Here is a 6409-nt window from a genome sequence, read left to right on the forward strand (position 1 = left end):
TGTTTAATGTTCCTCCTTTCCAATGGAGGACTAGAAGACAATGAGAACTTTGCCTTTTGTCCCCCAAATTTCTCGATGCCCTTCCTTTCATTCACAGGAATAACCATGTCAAATGGTTGCCATTTCCGCCCCCCAAACCCCCCCCCCAGTGGCTTTGGGGTTCCTACAGCTGATGTTCCTGTCCTCTCTTCCAGATTCTCATGGGGAAGATGAGAATAAGTCATATAGGATATGTGAAAATTCCACGTTTAATTTCAAGCCAAAATTGGTCTGCCTGCAACCGCCACCACCAAATGCCAGACATGTCTTCAGAGGCCTCTGACAGGCACTTCTGGTTTTAGCCAAAAACCAGAAGTGCTTTTTGGAGGCCTCTAAGATACATGGTACCCAGGGCAATGTAAACCCCTTCCACTCACCCCCCTATAGGTTGGCAACCTTCAGTCTCAAAAGACTATGGTGTAAGCCTACAGCGCCCGGTGTTCCCAGGCAGTCTCCCATCCAAGTACTAACCAGGCCTGACCCTGCTTAGCTTCTGAGATCAGATGAGATCAGGCATGTGCAGGGTAACTCCCACTACACAATTGAAGCCATGTATCTTGAAATGCACAGGGCCATAAAAGCGGAGTGGTTGTGTGCCAGCCGGAGGCCTATAGGTCACCGCCAGGCAGGCTTCTGGATGGTGGGACCCACTGTTAACTTGTTGCCAAAGGATTCACTTGTCTGTAACCTGTAGGAATCAGTCGCTACGTTGGCAGCCCTGGGATGGACTCAGTCCCACCCAGGATGCAGAACTGGGAGGCAAGAGGATGGGACATACAAAATGATCTCCATAGATGCCCAGTATTGCAGGTGTGTTGTCAAATGATATCAATCTACCACAGAGCTATCTAACACAAGTCTCATGGAGGGGGGGTGTTGCAAGGGGTAAATTGTACCCAACCCAGGCTCGGGTGGGGGGGGGTGTCTAGGAGCGAAAGGAAGGGACTCGAAATTGTTCTGGGATCTTACATTTTCCAATCTCCCCAGGGCCCATAAGAAGGGGGTGCAGGGGGTACATTGTACCTGGGCTTAGGGTCAAAAAGGGGGGCTGGAAGCCAAAGGAAGGGAGTTGGAAATTTCCTGAGAGCTCAGAAAAAGTTTGCAGAATTACAGTCTATAAAGCTATGCTGCATGAAGGCTGGCATTTGCGTTTTGTGTAAGCTTGCATAGTTTTATATATCAGAATTTGCAGAAATTATGATCCAACGATAGTCTGAAACTATGATCCAATGGAGAAGGGGAGGGGCCCAAAAGAAACTCTGTACCCCCCTGGTAAAAATCCTCTCGGAGGCCCTGATCTGACACATTATAACAAGCCCTACTAAAGGAATGAAGGATTTAGAAGGCATTCTAAAAAACCTTTTACCCACTTGGTAGACGGGGAACCCAGAAGCAGAGGGTGAGCCGAGGCTGGGACGCTCAATTCTGCTGTGGCAGAGAACGTGTGGAGCAGATAAATCTGAACGTGAACCAAGCCACAGGCTCTGTCACTACTCACCAGAGGGCCATAATGCATGGTGATATAATAACCGTAAAAATGTCAATTTCAGCTCTTCAAATTGTACACTTTTTTTTTTTTGCATTCCATTCTTCATTTAAAAAACTCATCATTCCCCGTCCGCAGTTCTTTCTTTTGGCACTAATGTTCAAATTGGGGTTGTTCTGGGCCCTTGTTGTTTCTTGTTTATGGTTTATGAGAGATGCATAAAGGCACATGCCCTCTCTCTCTCTCTCTCTCTCTCTCTCTCTCTCTCTCTCTCTCTCTATATATATATATATATATATATATATATATATATATTGTGTGTGTGTGTGTGTGTGTGTTTCTCAAACTGTTGGTCAGGACCCAGTAGGTGGGTTGCGAGCCAATATCAGGTGAGTCCCCATTCATTTCAATATTTCATTTTTAATATTTTAGACTTTATGCTACCATGGTATGTGACTGCATTTGGGAAAATGTGACAGACCTGTACTTTTTAACAATGATAATAAATGGGACTTAATCCTGGTTAGGATTGCAGCCTAAGGGCCCAATCCTATCCAATTTTCCAGTGCTGGTGTAGTTGTACCAGTGGGGTGTGCGCTGTATCCTGTGGTGGAGGGGCAGTCACTGGGGCCTTCTTAAGGTATGGGAATATGTGTTCCCTTACCATGAGGTTGCATTGTGGCTACACAGGAGTTGGAAAATTGGATAGGATTGGGTCCTTAGATTGTTAAAAATGTTCCTGCTTGATGATGTCGCTTCTGGTCATGACATCACTGCTGGTTGGTCCTGACAGATTCTCAGTCTAAAAACTGGGTCCCAGTGCTAAATGTGTGAGATCCACTGATCGAGCGATTGATGTATCCATCCATCCATCCATGCATCCATCCATCCATCCTGTGTTAACTTGTTAAAAGCCAACCTGTATCACAGGTACATGGGACAAGATCAAATAATCCCCCACACACAAAGGACGTGCTCTACCACCAAACTGCACATGTGAAAAACCCTGAGATTAACTTTGTGTAAAATGAACTACCTCTTGAATGAGGGAATGAATGAATTGTAAACATTGCACCACTGTCTTAAGCCGTCCCAGGTGCATACCTCGGTACGCAATGGCTTTCAAGTGCCTGTAAAATCAGAGATGCAATTGTTCTTGCAAGCTCATGTACGTGGGTATATGTAGGGGTGTTTGAAAATGGCTTTATTTTTTCCCCAGATTTTGCTGTTTGAAATCCAGAAAGTGATGTTGTGCATTTTCATTTCAAGTTCTCAAGTTCTCATTTTTTATTAATGTAAAAGTGTACTAGGTAGGTGATATTGGTGATATAGTGTCAGCAGGGGCAGTCATCGCATTATTTCTACCTGAAAAGTAATCTGTTATAACTTCTGGAAAATAAACACCAAAATACCAAAAATCTAGATCTTTGTGTGTGTGTGCTGTTAAAAATACCACACACACACATCTAGATATATGCAGTTTTCTTAAAATGATCTCCACATAGGGAAAAAAATGTCATGGGTAATAAATCAGCCTTCAATGTGGCTACTGTGAGACCTGTGCACTTTAGGCAGTGTTGGGACAAACGTGAAGGGTCACTTTTTTGAATACCAATTTGCAAACGAGACCTCTGGACTGAACATGTTGAGGTTTTAGCTTCACAATTATCTCTTTGTAAAAGGCATCTACCTTTACTGCTGTGGGCTTCTGTATATGGAACGAGCTGCTTGTGAAGGTTTCCCCAGAGAAAAAGGTGGCACAGTTTTTAACTGCTGGATCCCAAAAAGCTCCGAAGTTGAAAATGTGGCATGAAAAATACAGGTTCCTGTGAAAGGAAAAATATAGACATGTAGCAGAGGCTACTTTGCTTTGGGAAGCACTCAAGGCTCAGAGCCTTGTTGCTTGATGGAGCAGTCATCTTTGGGAGCAACCTGGACTCTCAGGAGTCCAGTTGCTAGATGTAGTGCAGGCGCAGAAGCAAAGAATGAGACGGCAGGCAGGATTCAAAGGTAGATGCAGTGGGGAAGCTGGAATAGATCTAAGTTCCTTGCCCAGCCTCCACCAAGCCTTTTATTATCTCTTAAGCTCATGAAGCAATACAACACAATACTGAGGGTTACTAAAGGTTACTGATAACACTAGCTACAACTAGCTGGCTCTAGCTGACCACAACACACTCCATAGACTGAGATAAAAAGCGCATCTCCAAAATACTATCCATCCTGTTTATAGTTAGGCAAGGAACAAGGCTGCGGTTTTCAGAGTGTGCTCTGAAAGTAAAGTAGATGTGCCTGCTAGCCATGTCTTGCCTAAAGCTCTAAAGCCCTGTGCTTCTGCATATGCTACACAGACAGGTGAGCACTGCTCTTTTAAATGTCAGCCATCCACTTGTCACAGAGGTAACTCCCCCAAATTTGTTATGTAATTTGGAGGGTGGGTGGGGCGTTGCCTCCTGATTTTAGGAATGGGTTAAGTCAGAATGCCAGATGTAGGGGAGAGCACCAGGATGAGGTCTCTTGTTATCTGGTGTGCTCCCTGGGGCATTTGGTGGGCCGCTGTGAGATACAGGAAGCTGGACTAGATGGGCCTATGGCCTGATCCAGTGGGGCTGTTCTTATGTTCTTAACTACAATTCCCAGGAGGCCTTGCAGGTCTCTTGTTATCTGGTGTGCTCCCTGGGGCATTTGGTGGGCCGCTGCGAGATACAGGAAGCTGGACTAGATGGGCCTATGGCCTGATCCAGTGGGGCTGTTCTTATGTTCTTAACTACAATTCCCAGGAGGCCTTGCAGGTCTCTTGTTATCTGGTGTGCTCCCTGGGGCATTTGGTGGGCTGCTGTGAGATACAGGAAGCTGGACTAGATGGGCCTATGGCCTGACCCAGTGGGGCTGTTCTTATGTTCTTAACTACAATTCCCAGGAAGCCTTGCAGGTCTCTTGTTACCTGGTGTGCTCCCTGGGGCATTTGGTGGGCCGCTGTGAGATACAGGAAGCTGGACTAGATGGGCCTATGGCCTGATCCAGTGGGGCTGTTCTTATGTTCTTAACTACAATTCCCAGGAAGCCTTGCAGGTCTCTTGTTATCTGGTGTGCTCCCTGGGGCATTTGGTGGGCCGCTGTGAGATATAGGAAGCTGGACTAGATGGGCCTATGGCCTGATCCAGCAGGGCTGTTCTTATGTTCTTAACTACAATTCCCAGGAGGCCTTGCAGGTCTCTTGTTATCTGGTGTGCTCCCTGGGGCATTTGGTGGGCCGCTGTGAGATATAGGAAGCTGGACTAGATGGGCCTATGGCCTGATCCAGCAGGGCTGTTCTTATGTTCTTAACTACAATTCCCAGGAAGCCTTGCAGGTCTCTTGTTATCTGGTGTGCTCCCTGGGGCATTTGGTGGGCCGCTGTGAGATACAGGAAGCTGGACTAGATGGGCCTATGGCCTGATCCAGTGGGGCTGTTCTTATGTTCTTAACTACAATTCCCAGGAGGCCTTGCAGGTCTCTTGTTATCTGGTGTGCTCCCTGGGGCATTTGGTGGGCTGCTGTGAGATACAGGAAGCTGGACTAGATGGGCCTATGGCCTGATCCAGTGGGGCTGTTCTTATGTTCTTAACTACAATTCCCAGGAAGCCTTGCAGGTCTCTTGTTACCTGGTGTGTTCCCTGGGGCATTTGGTGGGCCGCTGTGAGATACAGGAAGCTGGACTAGATGGGCCTATGGCCTGATCCAGTGGGGCTGTTCTTATGTTCTTAACTACAATTCCCAGGAAGCCTTGCAGGTCTCTTGTTATCTGGTGTGCTCCCTGGGGCATTTGGTGGGCCGCTGTGAGATGCAGGAAGCTGGACTAGATGGGCCTTTGGCCTGAGCCAGTGGGGCTGTTCTTATGTTCTTAACTACAATTCCCAGGATGCCTTGCAGGTCTCTTGTTATCTGGTGTGCTCCCTGGGGCATTTGGTGGGCCGCTGTGAGATGCAGGAAGCTGGACTAGATGGGCCTTTGGCCTGAGCCAGTGGGGCTGTTCTTATGTTCTTAACTACAATTCCCAGGATGCCTTGCAGGTCTCTTGTTATCTGGTGTGCTCCCTGGGGCATTTGGTGGGCGGCTGTGAGATACAGGAAGCTGGACGAGATGGGCCTTTGGCCTGAGCCAGTGGGGCTGTTCTTATGTTCTTAACTACAATTCCCAGGATGCCTTGCAGGTCTCTTGTTATCTGGTGTGCTCCCTGGGGCATTTGGTGGGCGGCTGTGAGATACAGGAAGCTGGACTAGATGGGCCTATGGCCTGAGCCAGTGGGGCTGTTCTTATGTTCTTAACTACAATTCCCAGGAAGCCTTGCAGGTCTCTTGTTATCTGGGGTGCTCCCTGGGGCATTTGGTGGGCCGCTGTGAGATACAGGAAGCTGGACTAGATGGGCCTATGGCCTGAGCCAGTGGGGCTGTTCTTATGTTCTTAACTACAATTCCCAGGAAGCCTTGCAGGTCTCTTGTTATCTGGGGTGCTCCCTGGGGCATTTGGTGGGCCGCTGTGAGATACAGGAAGCTGGACTAGATGGGCCTATGGCCTGATCCAGTGGGGCTGTGCTTATGTTCTTAACTACGATTCCCAGGAAGCCTTGCAGGTCTCTTGTTATCTGGTGTGCTCCCTGGGGCATTTGGTGGGCCGCTGTGAGATACAGGAAGCTGGACTAGATGGGCCTATGGCCTGAGCCAGTGGGGCTGTTCTTATGTTCTTAACTACAATTCCCAGGAAGCCTTGCAGGTCTCTTGTTATCTGGTGTGCTCCCTGGGGCATTTGGTGGGCCGCTGTGAGATACAGGAAGCTGGACTAGATGGGCCTATGGCCTGAGCCAGTGGGGCTGTTCTTATGTTCTTAACTACGATTCCCAGGAAG

At 47.9% G+C, this 6409-nt stretch overlaps 1 pseudogene; it reads right to left on the reverse strand.

The window, feature by feature from the left end:
* Positions 1-461: 461 nt before the first annotated feature.
* LOC136662927 (5S ribosomal RNA) lies at positions 462-581 on the reverse strand (annotated as a pseudogene).
* Positions 582-6409: the final 5828 nt, after the last annotated feature.

The sequence above is a fragment of the Tiliqua scincoides genome, chromosome 11, assembly GCF_035046505.1.
Source record: "Tiliqua scincoides isolate rTilSci1 chromosome 11, rTilSci1.hap2, whole genome shotgun sequence".
Taxonomy (NCBI): Eukaryota; Metazoa; Chordata; class Lepidosauria; order Squamata; family Scincidae; genus Tiliqua; species Tiliqua scincoides.